General features: G+C 36.8%; 1 protein-coding gene across 1 annotated transcript in view; it reads right to left on the bottom strand.

Moving 5' to 3' along the window:
* Positions 1 to 19700, bottom strand: part of SEMA3E (semaphorin 3E) — a 268791-nt gene that overhangs the window by 4275 nt on the left and 244816 nt on the right. The gene's annotated exons all lie outside the window — the stretch shown is intronic.

The following is a 19700-nucleotide window of genomic DNA, read 5'->3' as shown; positions in this document are numbered from 1 at the left end:
GGCACTGAAGTATTATCCAGGAAATAGAATACCAGCTTACACCTTTCCACTATTTAGAATTTTTTTTTTAATTTTTGCAATCATATGATGAAATCCTATAAGTCATATATACATAATTATATATTATACAAATATTATATAATGAATATATTAACTATATAATATATTAACTATATAATATATACACACTGGGTCACTTCAATCATGTCCGACTTCTTTGAGACCCTATGGAATGTAGTTCACCAGACTCCTCTGTCCAGGATTCTCCAGGCAAGAATACTGGAGTGGGTTTCCATACTCCTCCAGGGGATCTTCCTGACCCAGGGATCAAATCTGCCTCTCTTTTGTCTCTTGCATTGGCAGGTGGGTTCTTTACCACTAGCACATCTGGGAAGCCCATAATATACTATATAAACGTATATAACTTATGTTAATATTTTATTTACATATTCATATTTTAATACATACATGTTTATTTTATATTATATTTATATTATTATGCTATATATATATATAGATATACAGGAGAAAGAGGCTAAGTAATTACATTAGGTGTGTGTGCATGTGTGAACATGTGCATCTGTGCACACATGTGTTTGTCCTAAGCTTATTTATATTGAGATCACTTCATGTCAAAGACTTAGAGGTAATTTTACATCAGTATTGTTAAGAGCAAACTGAGAGGGCTTTTCCCCTAATGATTTCCACTACCCATTAGAAAAAACATCCAGTTCAGTATAGCAGTCAAGTTCTGAGTGAAATGAAGATCTGTCAAATATAATTTTTTAATGGCAGAATAAATGCAATTTCTCACATTATTAGCTCAGAGGTTCTTATGTTTCCCAGATCACACTGATCAATCTATGAGGCCCTGTGTTGGGAGAGCTGTGATACCCACACTCTCTCTCCTTATCAAAAAGAATCCATCCATTCATTAACTCACTGAACACTTCCTACAATTCTACCAGGCTGTCCATTTAACAGACTAAAAAATAAACTACAAAAGTCCAGACTCTGCTCTGAAGAACCTCACAGGTCTAGCAAATACTAAGTCTGCATATACCTTCAGTATGCAACTATTTTCTTTTCATGTTTGTGGCATAATAAATTACACACATTATTTCTATCGGTAAATAATTATAATTCAGGGTAAGAAGGACACAGTAAGGCTTTCAGTAAACAGCTAATATTTTACCACTAATAGCCATACTAGTGAGTGAATGATTTGACTTTAGACAAAGCTAGACTCAAACACTGGCACCTCTGTCTACTAACTGTGTGGTCTAGGGGCACTGATGTGTATTTTCTGCATTCATTTTCTCTGTAAAAATGGAAGTAATAATTCTAATGTAACTTGAAGGATTGCTGTGAAGTTTAAATAACAGTGAGAATACTGTGTACAGAGCTATGAATACTTACCTTTACCTTTCCTATATACAGATATACTTTATTATGGGTTTCACTCCAGATGACCACAATTAAAGAGCATATCACAATAAATGAGTCACACAAATTTTTGGTTTCCCAGTGCATATACAATTTATGTTTCTACTATACTATTGTCTATTAAGCGTGCAATACTGTTATGTCTAAAAAAATAATGGATATACCTTAACTAAAAACACTGTTAAAAAAGTCAACTGTCATCTGAGTCTTCAAAGAACTATTAATCTATTTGCAATATCAAATATTACTGATCACAGATCATATTGTTAGGCAGTTAAAATAGGAAAAAGGAGTCCAGAATGAAGGTGGCTAAAAGACAAGCAAGGGAAAAGCCCACGAAAACAACAAAGGAAGGTCCGAGGACAGGCGTGAGGACCTCAGGCAGAACAAACAGCACTCCTGGCTAGCCCAATTTACATAGGGCAGGCCCAGGGGGAGGAGAAAGAACATAAAAAGAGGAGCCAAAGGGCCAGGGGTCTCTCTCTCTCTCTCTCTCTCACTCACTCTCTCTCAGTCTCTCACTCTTTCTCTCTCTCTTGCTCTTCTCTTCGCGTCTCTTGGGTTGGCATGCCCTCACGCCTTGAGGATTTATTTTCCTTTATTTTCTAAATAAAGCTGAGCAGTAACACGGAGCTGTAACACTGATCTGTCCGAGAGCTGTGACACGGTCTGTTCGAGGGCTTTAACACTGGTCCATCACTTCAAATGTGTGTTGTGACGAGACAGAATTGAGGAAATTACACACTGCCCCGACGAACAAATACAATAGCAATGAAAAGTTGGAAATAGGGTGAGAATTATCAAAAGGTGACACAAAGTGAGCAAAGGCTGTTGGAAAAATGGTTTCCAATAGACTTGCTCCACATGGCACTGCCACAAAGCTTCAAATTGTAAACAACACAATATCTACATAATAGTAACAAAGCAAAGTCCAATAAAATGGACGCCTGTCCATTCCGTTAGCTAAAAAGAAATTAGTATGTGTTTTCACATGGCCTAAGATCCTATTACCATGGGAGAAAGGTGATTAGCAATACACTGGCTGACTTCCCCTTTGAGAACAGACCAAAAAACCACATTAACCCTTGCCAATACAAGAGGGGCATGCAAAGCCCCCCTACCGCTTTGGCAGGAAAGGCCATTACCACAAGCACAGTTTTCGTCCCAGTGTTAGGTCGGGGCAAGACCTGCCAGGCTCAGCTCTCTCGAGGCTTAATCAGTTTGGGCACAGCTAAGTTGCAGTGGTACTCCTCACGTGCAATTACTCCTGTGTGGCCATTTATATAATCTGTGAATAATGTAACAAATGGTATTAGTTGTATAGTAAGAGACTATAGGACTTCCCTGGTGGCTCAGTGGTGAAGAACCTGCCTGCCAATGCAGAAGACACAGGTTCAATCCCTGGGTCAGGAAGATCCCCTGGAGAAGGAAACGGCAATCCACTCCAGCATTCTAGCCTGGGAGAATCCCATGGACAGAGGAGCCTGGCGGGCTACAGTTCATGGGGTCGCAAAGAGTTACACATGACTTAGCAAGTAAGCAACAACAAAAGAGATTGCAAGCCAAATAGGGATGTTAATGATAAATTACAAGGCTCCCAGCCGTTATTCTTTTCAGCCATGCAAGGTCAGTTATTCAGCAGCTTCATAGTGACACAGGTGATAAAAGGGGCTCCTGGAATCCTTCACAGGGGCTTCCTTGACATGTCAGGACCATGTCCTCGTGGACAGACATGATAGCCATTAAATTAGGAAGTTCTCCAGCAATGAGCCAGCAAGAGCCCTCAAACCAAACCATTTTCACTATATAGAAACTTTTTGTTATCCTTGAGAATTCATCTGCCACAGAAAATAACTCAAAGGACTCTGTGCCACTCTGTTCATCTTCCCCAGTCCTCTTGGCAGTCTTCTTTACCACTAGCTTTTTCCACAAATTCATGACATATGGAACCTAGCTGTGACCACACCATGCCTCTGAATAAAAAAAAAAAAACAAAACTGTCTCTGAAACACATCCTCCACTGTTTTTAAATTAGTGGCTTCCTTGAACACAGATGGGTTTGACTCCTTAAATGTCTTTTGTTCTGTGTAGTACATGCCATTATACTGGTTCTCTCCTTGGTCTTTCTGTTGATTTTTCTTTCCTTCAGAGGCATAACCCTCTGTCCTTCCTTTATCTCACATTTTATTTGCATCCGTTGATAATTCTATTTTCTCATTTTGAGCAACTTCCCTAAGATGGTTCATCTTATACATAAATAGTCCATTACTTTGTGTTTCTTATTAATTATAAAAGACTGACCAGGACTAAGCATATGACAATTCACTAACTATAGTTCAGTGTCTTTCCACTCAAACTGCACTCCCCTCCCACTTATTAAATTCTCTCTTTCTGACCATATCATCATTTTTGAACCTACCCTCAACTGCTGATCATTTGTATTTCACTATCATTGTTCTATCTGTATATCAAATAGATCAAAGTCTCACCAACATTTCTTCAGTGCTGACCAGCATAAACATCCCTTCCATTTCCCTATTTTTACTACATGTTAGGCTCTCCTATTTCATGACTGTTTTTTTTTTTTTTTTCTTTTTGACCTTATCTCATGGCAGTCACCCCCCAAATCCTTCTTTCTGTTCCTGCTTTCATGCCCAGCTTGATTCTGTTTCAGGTCCTGAAGGGACTCCCATACAACTGGCTCCTTCTCATCCCAAACAATGAACTATATGTCACCTCTTCAGGGCTCTTTAACACCCCTCTCCCTTAAGGGAGATTGATATTAAGGGAGATAATATTCTCCCTTAATATCATCATTTCACCTACTACCATTTATACATCGGAGCCTGCAACATTACCTGCAAATACATAACAGTACCGTAATGAGTTTTCTTTTGACTGGTATCTTTCCCCTTTATTTGAACATATGGGTGGGTGGTGGTTTAGTTACTAAGTCGTGTCCGAACCTTGAGACCCCCTGGACTATAGCCCACCAGGCTCCTCTATCCAAGAGTACCATTTAACTCTTCAAAGTTCATTCCCTTTTGTAACATTCCTGACTTAGAACTTATTCAGACTTTATTGTGTGTCTGGCAGCTCATACAGTAAAGAATCTGCCTGCAATGAAGGAGATCTGGGTTTGATCCTGGGTCAGGAAGATCCCCTGGAGAAGGGAATGGCAACCCACTTCAGTGTCCTTGCCTGGAGAATTCCATGGACAGAGAAGTCTGGTGGGCTACTATAGTCCATGGGGCCATGAAGAGTTGGAAATGAGTGAGCAGCTAAACACACTGTCTGAGCAGATAAGAACTGCTCAGTTAACTAGACGTTACCTTTCTAACTCTCTATACCAAAACAGCTTCATGTGGCGTTTCTCATTAGGGTTGGTAGAAGAGGTAGATTTCGGGAGATGAGTGAATTTTCTAGAAGGATTTCTCAATGTATTTATTTTTATGATAATCAATATAAATTAATAAACTATATGGGATCATGTGGAAGATCAACCTTCTGGTGAATGTTTGTGTTTATCATTGATTCTGAACCATTTTCAGTGTTTGAACAGTTTCCAGCTGCTGAGAACAAAAACGGATTTAATATGTTAATGATACATTCCAGCCAAATGAAAACCAAACAACACCTCTATGTACCAATGCACATAAAAAATTCTGAAGTCACTTGAGAAAAGTGTGGGGGGCTGAGTCATCATAAGGCACCAAGCGCTATGGATAGATGTCTTACACACGCACACACGCGGTAGCCTGTATCCCATGATATGTTCATGGAGATACCTTATTTCAGTGGAAAAAAAATCATTACATCAACTAAACATTTAAATGATGCCTACGTTTGTTTATATTTAATTTGCAAATTTACCTTCATTCTATATTTGAATGAAAGCTATAAGCATAAAGAATGCATTTCCTATTTCAGTCTTGTGAATATTTAATAAACATTATAAGTCATGGTAGTAGCCCAAGAAAATGTTGTACTGTGGTGGTGGGGAAACCGATACAATCCTAGAATCGAATCTTTCCACGCCTCACAGCTCCTGCTGCTCTTGGCCTCTGTACTGCCTCTTTACTTCCCACTCCTAGGTCTTATTCTGGTCTTAGTGTTTCTTTCTTTCCATTAGTTGAACTCCTTTCTGTTCTTCACCCATCCATTAAAAAAATTTCTCTCTAGGCTTAAGTTTTCCCTTCTTAAATGAATACTCTACTCACAGCCCATGTAGAGCTGTCTCTTTGTAACTCAATAACATTCACATTTGTAGCATACAAGCTGGTATTTTTATTCTTCTTCAAATTATTTTTTCTATACAATTTTTATCTCTTTAACCGTATTATAAATTTCAAAAGGGCAAACGCCTATATCTTAATCATTCCAAACATTTTTGAGTGCTCAGAACATGTGAAAAATGAAGCCATACTAATTAGTTCATAGTGTACAAGCGTACAAGGCAATAGGGGTTACCAGTAAAGATAAATCCAAAAGGTATTCACTTTTTTAGGTTAAGTTCAATAAGGATTTGGATAGAGAGGAAGCAAGCATGGTTTCTGCAACAGTTAGCAACTAATTAAGAAAACTATGCTCCACAGATACAATAGGAGAAATAGTTCCAGGACACAGTCTGTTCCTGAAAAGAATCTGCATACCAACATCGTCACAAATATGATCCTTTGTCCCCTCCCTACCACACTTCTTATGAGAATGAATAATATATGAGAAAACATGAAAGTCATCTAGTTTAGTTTCTGGCATATAGCAAGTAGTCTATGAAAGTGTTTTAAAATAAAACAAAAAAGCAAAAAATATAAATAAATGCAAATATTTCATTACTGAATCAGAAGTATTTTCATGGGCTTTTTTTCCCAATTCTGATATAAAAATCAAATGTTTCTTTCATAATCAGAAACCCAAGGTTGAGAAACAGTTCATTATGTATCCATAAAGTCCAGACTGGTTTAAAAATATATAAGCACAACAATTCCAATGGGAAAGTCCTACACCATTTATTTGCATGTTATAGATGGTGCCTGTCTTACAAGTGTGGTCTCCACTCCTGGTTAAAAGAATCATAAATTCAGTAATAAAAGATGTTTGAACTCTTGAGTCTGTACACTACTGTTACTAGTCTTGTAACTGTACACTATGTAGGTTAAATTGCTCTGAAAGTTAAATATATCTTCCATGGCCTACAAATACCTAAAAATTTAAAAAAAATGGCTTAGAAATTTGTATTTGAAGTCTTTCCACGACTTAATCTTTTCACTTTTGTTAACATGGGTACCTTCAACAATCATATCTTGATTACAGAATTGTTTTCATTCAGCTCTGCTGTCTGCAGACCAGATTTTCTTGGTCAAGAATATGGTACATAATACATCATTTTATCAAATATTCTCATAGAAAATCCATAAAAACACAAAATTTCTTACTGAAAATGGTTTTAATATTGTTAGCTATAAAGATTGATTCAATATGTTTCATAATGTTGAATAAAAGAAGTAATCGAACAAAGAACTCTGCACATCTGGTAGCTGGTCAGGAAGAAGCAGTGATTTCCATGTGTATCAACCATATGGTTTCATACTTTTTATAGGAAACGGATACACAAAGGCTTTGAAATGGTTTAGTTCAGAATATATTTAACAATGAAATCAGTTTTAGTCGAGTGATAAAGACCACAGCTTATATATTTATTTGCTTATCTGGCCTGACTTCAATACAAAATAAATTCATTTGACTTACAGAAAATATATGATTTGCAATAATATAAGCAAAAAATTTTCCTTTTGTTAAAAACACTTTCCAGTGTGAACTTGCTATATGATAGAGATGATTCCCCAATAGAGATAGGATGAATTACTTAGTAACTCATTTGGAGAAACCTATTATACTGTACAAAGAACAAATAAAGTTGTATTTATATTTCAGATTAATTAAAGACCCAAATGGAGAAACCTTGAATCTAATACAAGAAGATGCTGAGAAGAAAGTTATTATAAATAAGAACGCCATTCTGTGAAAAACTGTATTCATGATATCAGCTATATAAAAGAAGCTTGAATATTTATACTCAATAATGAAATAATGTAAACAGAAGATGCAAAGAACTCTTGAAAGCCAACAAAGGGAAGTAAAAAGTGGAATGGAAAAAGTCTATGAATAAGTAATTTGAAAAAGAGAAACTCAAGTATTTTATAAGTATGCAATGTCAATGTTCAACCTTACTAGTAGTTTTAAAAATGCAAATTTAAACAAAATACTACATTGTACCCAGAAGAAAGGCAAAAGTTAGGAAATACCAAATATATATTGGTGAGGATATGGGCAAATGGGAACCCACATGAACTGCTTTGAGAGTGCAGATGGTGCGTTAATTCTGGAAAGCAAGCTGACAATAGTTACCGAAATGAAGGATGTTGACAGATAATAATTTAAAAATTTGCACTCAGATTTATAAGGGGTTACCTAGAGAGATGACTATTAAAGTTGTGGTACTGGGAATTAATGACAATTGGTCTACTTGTAGGGGAATGCATCAATTAGGAGCAATGAATGCACGCTGTGGCATAAGCAGTTGTCAGAAACAATGAAACAGACATACATAGAACAGTGATAAACCACACAAACATAGTGCTGAGTTTAAGAAGTAGAAGCAGAATAACGGCTGTAACAAAATACATTTGTTTTCACAGCTCACATATACTAAAAATGTTATATACCTGTTCAATATACAAATGCAATGTTGGACTTATTCCAGTTCTTGCAGTGGATGCATATGGAGAAGCAAGGATGAAAGTGGAGAAAAAGTCAAACAAGAGAGGAGATTTGTGTGGACTGATGATGACAATGTGCCCTAAAACAAGGAGTATGATTAAATTATGCAACTGAAGTAAAAAAATAAGAGCCAAAAACCAACAAACAAAAACTCCTGTTTTTTTGTAATGATTATCCTGGTTTGGCAAACAATAAATTAAGCTGTCTATAAGATCCATTCCTGCTCTAGAATACTGTAATCATACACTTTTACACATACTGCTTGAAAATAAATGGCAGCTTAAGAGTAATATTTTATTGAAAATTTTTATAGATAAGAATAGCAGGATGATCAGGGTGAAGGGCATAAGAGGACAGGGGATGAAAGTAAAGATAATGTTTGAACACAAAAATGCACAGCATAAGGCACTCAACAGCTACTTTAATTGGAGTATCAATTCAAAACTAAATTTTCTAGTGATCAAAGGAAAGAGGAAAGTATGATAAATTCAGAGACAAAAATATCTCTAAAATATACTATTAAAATTACTTTCTGCGTTGCCATGCTACTTTGTTTAATCAGATGTCCAGAGTCAGACTGGTCTCAGTAGGATAAAACAGATCTGGATCTGATTTCATAGATCTAAAAGATATGTTTAATTTTCCAAGATGTTTAGCATTATCTTGGAAAATTAACAGAAGAAAGTTATTCTAGACCTATTCTTAAGATCACAAAGTTGCTTTATATTTTCCTACCATACGTAAGAAAGTGTGTCTTTGCCATTGCAAAGGAAAAAATAAAATTAATGAGCTATACTGCTAACTACTCCAGAATTAAAATGTGGAACATATGATATTATAAAAACATGCTTGTCAAGGCTAAAAAACACAAGTTTTGAATATTTACCTGTAAAGAGTTGTTAGTTTAGAAAAGATGAACACATTTTTAATAGACTTAAGTATAAATATCAAAACTACTAAACAGATGTTTCAAATGAGGCAAAGAGTTCATGCATTTTAATGTCATGACAACTAGAAAAACAAAGAAATAATATTCACGTGGAACAAATCCAATGCTTTCAAAACATGTAAATAAAGACAGAAATGTAAACTTAAGGCTATCATTGATCCCTGTCATGGATTAGCTAGCACTGGTGAAAGTCAAGAAAATGAGTCATCTAGCAAACAAGATAGCCAAATGAAGATAGGATTTTACTTCAAGTCTCCTAGTTTTGATGACATAATGCAACTGCAACATTTAAAAGATGTAATTTGTGTATTTTTCTTTCTTGTGTTTTCTCAAGAGAAGTTATCTCCATAAGGTATGACTCATCAATAAAAATATGCTTCCATGGAGACAGTACAAATTTAATATCGATGCAGTGAACTCTAAGTTACCTGGAAAGAACTACTGATTGGTAGGTTAATCATGCCTCAGATTTCTCAACAACATTTAAAATGACTTTGAGGAATTTATCCTACTCAGTATGTGGTTGGAAGACAAAGTTGAGAAGTGACAATTTCTGGCACAGAGTTAAAAAAGAATTGAGAGTAGTGAAGTCAAATTGATGTTTTTGAATTTTGATGTTAATTTACATCCTCTCTTGAATTTTCTATAAAAAACATGTACATTTGAGCATTATTTAGGCATTCTACACAGTGCATACAACTGCTATTTTATTTTCAAGAAACACAAACACACAAAAATTGTCTCTCTTAAATAGAGAAACTCCAACGGAAAGATTGAAAAGGATTAAGGAGAAAATAAGCCTTCCATGCTCACCAACGGATAAATTATGATGGTAGTCTTATGGACCAGCAGCTTACTGGCCTGCGTTATACCTCATTGGCATGGACGTGAACACTTTATGTATCTTGGGATTGCTCCAAATTTCCTCACTGAGGATTTATGACCTGCTTCCTATAACTCCATCTTGTTTACAGTGTCTTTGGGAAGCACACTGGCTTTGTCAGTAAAGAATAAAATCCCAAAGAACACATTCCAAGAAAATATTCATTTTGTTTGGCTTTGCTGAAAACTCATTCCAATAAAATTATAGTGCTCAGCACAAAATGAGGGCTTGATTTTTCATGAAAATATATTTTTGTCCAAAATACAGAGATACTTAATGAGGCTTTACTTGTATACATTTTCCTTTGATCTCTTTAATCAGAGGTCAACAAATTTTCTATAAAGAGCTATAAAGTAAAGATTGTGTGTTTATATGTCAGGCGGTCTCTGTTATAAGTACTCAACCTTGTAGCAAGAGCATGAAAACAGTCATAGACGCTAGGTAAACAAAGCAGCATGGCAGTTTTCAAATAAAATTTTATTTATAAAAGAGGCTGAGATATGGCCCCCAGGTCATACTTTGCCAACTTCTGCTTTAAATCATTGGCAAAGTTTAAAAGACTATTCTATTTTCAGGTTAGAAATAACATATTCCAAACTTACAACTTTCAAAATAAGGATCATAATAATATGAGCAGCTATACTAATCTTCTGAATATCTTAAAGAAACCATGGCTTACTTTGTCATGATAGATGAAAATTACACAGTGGACTAATAAATATTTAAATCTAAGTAAATCAATGCATACTTAAATTTTTCCTTAATTATTAGTTTTAAAATATAATGCTTATATATTTCAGAGAAAGAGAAATACATGGTGAAAAAATTCAATTGTACAACCACATGCCTTAGCAAGTATGGATGCTTTCCTTTGGGACGTTACTAAGAATAAAATTTTTTCAATCATTTTGGAAGCTTGTAAATCCAAATACATGGAATTACAGAAACTGAGAGTTCATAAACTTGGGTATATCATTTCAGGGTGATTTAGTGGTGTTTTCTAACACCTTTTTTTCTTTTGCAATCACACAAACAGTTTATACCTTCTTCCTATAAGGAAGATTTGTGCTCTGTTCCAAATTAAAACTATATGCAGACATATATATATGAATACCTAATTCAAATAACTATAGATGGACTATCAAACAGCTAAACTTGGATTTTGTGAATGAAATTATCCACACACATAAAATATTTTCTTTTCTCCCCAGTTCAGATAATGGGGGTTTTTCCACTTCCTTCTTAGTATCCATCCTGTCACTTTTGTTTGTAATGATATTCTCTCTCCCATACTTTCCATCTTGCTTTATCATTTAGCTGTACATTTTCTTCTCTATGGATACTTCCCTTCAACCTCTAAACATGACCAAGCCAAAAAAGGCAAAAGTTCTCTCAACTGTCGTCTCCTGTTGCTGATCTCTCTAGAATTTCTCATCCAAACTTTTAGGTGGAGAACACTATACTATTTCTGATTCCACACAGCCTCATGCTTAAACCATCTAGCCCCATCACTTAACCTATTGCTAGATGGCTCCTAGTTTAACCATTCCAGTGAACATTCTCACTAGAACCTGGGTGCTTATTTTGCTGAATTTTTCCAAGGGTGCTGTTCCTTATTTCATCCTTGTCCAAGTTCTTTTCTCTGAGTTCTATCATATCACATTCCCCACTCCCTGTCTATACCTCCTCAAACTATACCACTCCAGTGATACTTAGCATCTGTGTACTTTCTATCAGTTACTTAACCTTATCTCTGTAATGCACAGAATAACACTGACTGCCACAGAAAAATGTTATAAGTTTTAAATAAACTACAACACATAAAGCGCTTAATAGAACAGGGTACATAAGCACCAAATGAATGTTAACTAAAATCATTACTTACTTTTCTTAACAATTTTACTCATCTTTTAGAATTTTTTCTTCTCCTAATTTTTCCTTACTTGTGGGTTTCCCCCTTGCTTCTAGCCTTAGTTCACATGCTTCTTATTCCCTCATTCTCCAAGGTAGGCTATGGCAGTGGGAGGGCCTACTGTACTGTAACGAAGGGCCCAGAGCTGAAACCAGAAAGTCTGGCTCAAATTCAGACTGATTTCACAGGCAAGTAACTCAGTCTCTCTGTGCTTCAGTTTCCTTAAACATAAAGTGGGGACAATAATACTAACTACTTCATAAGGCTGTTGCAAGGATTAAAAGTACAGCTATATGTAAAATTCTCAGGATAGTACCTGGTACACAGTAAGCCATTTTAAAATGCTGATGCTTGCTATATTATTCTTACTTTTATTATCTCCATGAATTCATTGCCTCTTTGCTGAGGCCTTTCACTCATCTCCTGCCATTCCAACTCTTTTCTTTGGGCTTTATATCCCCAATCATGAATACACCGGAAGGATAGCTCTGTCTGCATGCCCAATTCAATACGGCCAAAACAGAACTCGACCTTTCCTCCCTATATTCTTGGAATCATGTCTTTGCACAATCAACCACAGAAACACCCAAAGCTGGAATAGGTGGATTCTTTTTTCCCTCAAATATCAAATACACTCAATGTTATCTCATAAAAATTAGTATGTGTCTTCTTCCTTCATACTACCACTGTTTAGTTTGGTCAAAAATCTTTCATCTGTCTACTGAAACACCTTCTTAAATGTTCTTCTTGACACCCTGCTTATCCTTTAACCCAGTAAGCTAGTTTCTAGAGTAATGTATCTAAACAGTTTGTCTGAGGCATTCTCATTGGCTTATAGATGAAATGAAATGGTCCTTGACAGATCTACTCACTCTTGCCTTCTCATGTCCACCACAGATCTGCATCAACTGTTTTGTGTCTCCTCTCCGCACATATGCTTATGCTACTCTCCCTGCAAGTTGGTTTCTACTTATCCATTAACTCAGGGCTCAAATGTCACCTCTGCCTTGTATTTTTTCCTAACTGTCCATCATGACACCTCCACTCCTGACCTACCAGTTGAGACACTTTCCTTTTCCTCTGGATTCACAAACAGGGGAAAAGATAATATATTGTATAATATACTGTAACAAATACAATATATTATAATTATCTGTTCACATTATTACATTCACTATAAGACTAGAGACTTCAAAAGAGCTAAAACTATGATTTGTTCATCACCTAGTAAAGTAGGCTCTGAGTGAGTATTCGTTGAACCAAAACACTAAATTTAGACACATAAACAGGGAGGAGAACAGAAGGTTGAAAAAGTATTCCCTGTGAGATGTTAGATAGCCTTTCCGGTTTTACAGCAAAGAGTGTGTGTGAAGCATTTGCTATCATGTGTATGAGGAGGCCACTTGCCCAGACTCTGACACTGCAGGTTAAGGGCACGTGGACAGTTGTGTCACTGAACATAAAGATGCATGTCCCTACCTCGATGATAACCTGCTTTCACCGTCACCCTACCCCAAATACCATAGTCTTAATACAATAACCAAAGTGATCTGTTTAAAATCAAATTTTGATCGTATCACAGCTCTGTTGAAAACTACCTCATGGCTTTCTTTTGAATTCAGAGCAAAAACCAAAGCCCTTTATAAGGATCTACAAATCCTTCATGTGCTGGCCCTTCATCTCACTTTTTGACTCAGTTTATTAGTTTCCTTACTGCTGTTTCCCCTCCAGCCATGCTGCCCACTGCTCTAAGGCTCTCTGGATATATCAGGGGCCCTCCTGATTTGGCAGGGTCTTTGCATGTGCTTTCCCAGTGTCAAGAAAGCTGTCATCCAACACTGTCATATGGCCTACAACCTCACCTCTTTCAAGTCATTTCCAAGGGTCACCTGGTTGGTGAACTTCTTAGTATGGCCTTCTCAACCTTCCCTGCAAGTAACCTCTCTTGTACTTTTCTCCTTACCATCATCTGACAGATTAAATAGTCTTCTTATTTAGTCATATAATTATTATTACTATCTTTCTCTGTGCTCCAGAGTATACATTCCATGAAAGAAAGACATAATAGGTGCTCATTAAATAAATTTCAAATAAATGAATAGAGCATTATTTTAGTTAAAAACAAGGAAATGAGGTAGAAAGTTCTGAGTTTTATATCTACACAGGCTCAAATGATACAACACTTATTTTGATAGAGAATTTTGATAGAGAAATTTTGGTAGAGAATTTTTGATTCTTATTTTGATAGAGAATCTTTCTTCTACCAACTGGCATATAGTAAAATCCTGAAAAGGCAGTTTGACACTGGAAATGCACTGATGTATGCATTGTATCTCAGACAGTAAAGAATCTGCTTGCAATGCAGGAGACATGGGTTCAATCCATGGGTTGGGAAGATTCCCCTGGAGAAGGGAATGATGACCTCACTCCAGTATTCTTTCTTGGAGGATTCCATGGACAGAGGAGCCTGGCGGGTTACAGTCCACAAAGTCACAATAAAAGAGGTGCATTTACAGGGCGTCCCTGGTATCTTACATAATAGAGAATCTGCCTGCAGATTCAATCTGGAGGTTCCATCTCTGGGTCAGGAAGAACCCCTGGAGAAGGGAATGGCAACCCATTCTGGTATTTCTTCCTGGAGAATTCCATGGACAGACCACAGGGCCACAAAGAGTCAGGCACTACTAAGGGAGTAACACTTTCACTTTCATGAACTGTATAATAATGATTTCTGTGTCAGTGGGGACTGTTTAAATTATTGGCGGGTTCTCAGACATCTAAACATGAGAATAATACCTCTGCCACTAAAGCTACAGTGACATACTCCACTATTCATTGTTGGAAAAAAATACACATTTTTTTTCTCATTTGCCCCATGTTTATCCCAGAGCATGTGAAAATACATTTAGAATTCTGATTTCAGAAGGTTGTATAATTTAGTAGAAAAAACTAACAGACCTGGATGTGAATCTATTTCACTAGCTGTGAATAACTAGGAAAGTGATTAAACATTCTGTGTCTCAATGATCTCATCTATAAACACATCTTTTAGAATAAATTGGTATATTTTATAAAATGCATATAGCAAACTCCTAGTTACTTGGCTGATGAAGAAATGTGAAGCAGCTCAGCTTACGAGTCAGGAACACTTGAGCTCAAACCTTGGGCCTGTTGTTGATTTTGTTTATAAGCTCTACCTCTTTGAGTTTTAGTTTCTGCATTCGTAAGATGAGGATTATTATGCCTAAGGTAGAGCTGTGAGATATGGGAATAAGGCGGCAAGGTGCTGACCCCAGTCCCTATATGTAGTAGATAAACATGAAAAAAATCCTCATCTCTCAAGTCCCTTCTATGACATTTTCTCCCACAAAATGTCATTCTAATGGACACACACACCATAATTAACCAGTTCATCAAGTCAAGGGAAAATGCACCCTTATGAAGGACTTACAAATTAGGCTTTCCATAAACATTTCTGGAATTATAAAACATGTAGTTTACATGTCATATATGTTATTTAAGGAAGCAGGAAACTATAAAGTGCGTATTTGAAAGAAATGAAGTAATCCAGTTTGTAAACTAAATAACTGAACTGCTAGATTATTTCTAGACATCTGGTTATGGAGCATTTCTACAGATTCATTTGATCAAAAATGCTATCCACCTGAATATGTGGTTTCTGGACCACTTAAGAGGGTTGAGAGTGGACTTACAAGCAGATTCCAGACTCAAAAATTTCAGTTCAGTAGAAGGACATGACAGTCAAAACTTTTACAAAGGTCTGACTGCAGCTTGCATTATCAAGGATGAGCTTGGTTGGCCATTGCCAAGGATACTTTAAAAAATATTCCCATATGAGGTAAGAACTGGACTAGGTGACCTTAAACATCCTTTACAATGGTCAAGATTTAATGATAAAGTTACCTTATATGTTTTATAGTAACTACAATAAATGAAAAAATGTTCAAACTCTAAACTCTAAAACAACTATAAATGGACTCTAAAAACCTCTGAAAGAATACACACAGAGAGTCAGTTTGCTTTGTGTACACAACATGCATACTTAACTTTTGATGAAGTTAGCAACTGTGTGTTTTGTTTCAGATTATGAAAAATCAATATATGTCACTATATCTATAGAAACCAAGCATTATCTGACTATAATACAACTTATAATGCATCGTGAAAGTGAAAGTGTTAGTTACTCAGTCATGTCTGACTCTTTGCAACCCCGCGGACTGGAGCCCACCAGGCTCCTCTGTCCATGGGATTCTCCAGGCAAGAATAGTAGAGTGGGTAGCCATTCCTTTCTCTAGGGGATATTCCTGACCCAGGGATTAAACTTACATTCTTCCACATTGCGCAGATTCTTTACTTTCTGAACCACCAGGGAAGCCCATAATGCATAGAGTAATCTCAAAATTTCAAATATTAGTAAATATATTAGGGAAATTTGAATTTAGTTGAAAATAGGGACAAAAATTTTGGGGAAAGAAGTACATTACAATAACAGTCTGAGAAAGAAACTTAAAATTGAACACTGCTGGGTACAGCATGTCAAAAAGACTTGGTAAAGATTTCCAAATGAGGTAGATTACAGTGAGTTCGAAATTAGAAACAGAACATACTGAGTGAAGAAAACTACTGATGAAAGAATTACTTTCCTGTCTTCTGAAGTCATTCAACTTGAGGAACAATAGAATATTCCCAGACCCTCTCCTGCCAAGTGAGTTATGACAAAACTCAAAAGCCAGTTTTATCACAGATACATGGATTGGAAAACACTTTCAGTTCATTCAGTTCAGTTCAATCACTCAGTCGTGTATGACTCTTCATGACCCCATGAATCGCAGCACACCATGCCTCTCTGTCCATCACCAAATCCTGGAGTTTACTTAAATTCATGCCCATCGAGTCAGTGATGCCATCCAGCCATCTCATCCTCTGTCGTCCCCCTCTCCTCCTGCCCCCAATTCCTCCCAGCATCAGGGTCTTTTCCAATGAGTCAACTCTTCGCATGAGGTGACCAAAGTACTGGAGTTTCAGCTTCAGCATCAGTCTTTCCAATGAACACCCAGGACTGATCTCCTTTAGGATGGACTGGTTGGATCTCCTTGCAGTCCAAGGGACTCTCAACAGTCTTCACCAACACCACAGTTCAAAAGCATCAATTTTTTGGCGCTCAGCTTTCTTCACAATCCAACTCTCACATCCATACATGACCACTGGAAAAACCATAGCCTTGACTAGACAGACCTTTGTCGGCAAAGTAATGTCTCTGCTTTTTAATAGGCTATCTAGGTTGGTCATAACCTTCCTTCCAAGGAGTAAACGTCTTTTAATTTCATGGCTGCAATCACCATCTGCAGTGACTTTGGAGCTCCCAAAAATAAAGTCTGACACTGTTTCCACTGTCTCCCCATCTATTTCCCATGAAGTGATGGGACCCAGATGCCATGATCTTAGTTTTCTGAATGTTGAGCTTTAAGCCAACTTTTTCACTCTCCTCTTTCACTTTCATCAAGAGGCTTTTTAGTTCCTCTTCACTTCCTGCCATAAGGGTAGTGTCATCTGCATGTCTGAGGTCATTGATATTTCTCCCGGCAATCTGATTCCAGCTTGTGCTTCCTCCAGCCCAGCGTTTCTCATGATGTACTCTGCATATAATTTAAATAAGCAGGGTGACAATATACAGCCTTGTCGTTTGGAACCAGTCTGTTGTTCCATGTCCAATTCTAACTGTTGCTTCCTGACCTGCATATAGGTTTCTCAAGAGGCAGGTCAGGTGGTCTGGTATGGAAAACACTTTAGCACTACATTAATAATTTATTCTAGTGCAATACACTATATCATTTTTGAAAACATGTTTATTCTCACGATGTCATGAAAAATTTAGGAGAAATCTCCTCTCCTGATTGCCTTTCTATGTTATATCTAAGTAGCCTGTGTTAAGTTGTAGCTCCTTCTTCTCTAATAGCTAGCCCAGAAACCTAGGATTTACACATTTAGTCATTTCCCAGAATGTACTGCTGATTCTCAACAAAAAACATTTTTAAGTTTCACAACAGGCTACAGGGGAAAGAGGCAAAAAAATGTCTTTGTGCTCTACACATAGAATCAGTCATTTAGACTTCCAATGACAAATGTTTGGTTTTCACTATCAAATGAGGTGGAAACTTCTGGATTCACTATCTGCTGAGTACCTATCAGTTGTCCTCTGTGTCCTAAGGCAGGTCTCTAAAATTTCTTAACCCAATTTAACTTGTAATATCTTTACTAAGGACCATTTCTTCAATATTCACCAAGATCTATCTCCCTTTATTTTTTTTCCATTTATTTTTATTAGTTGGAGGCTAATGACTTTACAATATTGTAGTGGTTTTCGTCATACATTGACATGAATCAGCCATGGATTTACATGTATTCCCCATCCCGATCCCCCCTCCCACCTCCCTCTCCCTTTAATATAACCAAATTTTCTTCTATTTTCTGCTTTGTACCATTTTTGTTGTTGTTAAAATTGAGTTCAAAGCCCACATCAACATAAACAATGTTTATCTGTCTTCCCTAACATTTATCTGCTTCACACCCTAGCTAGACCTCTCCTACATACAGCCAGCAACCTAGACCTACATTCATCTGTCCAGTGACTGCCTCCAGACTGTTCTGTATGTGTGTTTTAAATGCTACCTATTCTTCCACTACAAACAGCTGAGAAAAGAAGAAAAGTGAAAGGCAAAGGAGAAAAGGAAAGACATATCCATCTGAATGCGGAGTTCCAAAGAATAGCAGAGAGATAAGAAAGCCTTTCTAAGTTATCAATGCAAAGAAATAGAGGAAAACAATAGAATGGGAAAGACTAGAAATCTCTTCAAGAAAATTAGAGACACCAAGGGAACATTTCATGCAAAGATGGGCACAATAAAGGACAGAAATGGTATGGACCTAACAGAAGATATTAAGAAGAGGTGGCAAGGATACACAGAAGAACTACACAAAAAAGATCTTAATGACCCAGATAACCACGAGGGTGAGATCAGTCACCCAGAGCCAGATATCCTGGAGTGTGAAGTCAAGTGGGTCTTAGGAAGCATCACCATGAAAGAAGCTAGTGGAGGTGATGGAATTCTGAAACAGCGGAGCTATTCCTGAAATAGCTGAGCTATTTCAAATCCTAAAAGATGATGCTGTGAAAGTGCTTCATTCAATATGCCAGAAAATTTGGAAAACTCAGCAGTGGCCAAAGGACTGGAAAAGGTCAGTTTTCATTCCAATCCCAAAGAAAGGCAATGCCAAAAAATGTTCAAACTACAGCACAATTGCACTCATCTCACATGTTAGCAAAGTAATGCTTAAAATTCTCCAAGCCAGGCTTTAACAGTACATGAACCGAGAATTTCTAGATATTCAAGCTGTATTTAGAAAAGGCAGAGCTGACATTCACTGTATCATCGAAAAAGCAAGAGAATTCCAGAAATACATCTATTTCTGTTTCATTGACTATGCTTAAGCCTTTGGCTGTGTGGATCACAACAAACTCTGGAAAATTCTTCAAGAGATGGGAATAACAGACCACCTGACCTGCCTCTTGAGAAATCTATATGCAGGTCAAGAAGCAGCAGTTAGAACCGGACTTGGAACAACAGACTGGTTCAAATTTGGGAAAGGAGTACATCAAGGCTGTATACTGTCACCCTGCTTATTTAACTATATGCACAGTATATCATGCA

The sequence above is a fragment of the Muntiacus reevesi genome, chromosome 6 (assembly GCF_963930625.1).
Source record: "Muntiacus reevesi chromosome 6, mMunRee1.1, whole genome shotgun sequence".
In the NCBI taxonomy this organism is placed as follows: Eukaryota; Metazoa; Chordata; class Mammalia; order Artiodactyla; family Cervidae; genus Muntiacus; species Muntiacus reevesi.
The sequence above is the reverse complement of the archived record's forward strand: the minus strand, read 5'-3'. Positions and strand labels throughout refer to the sequence as shown.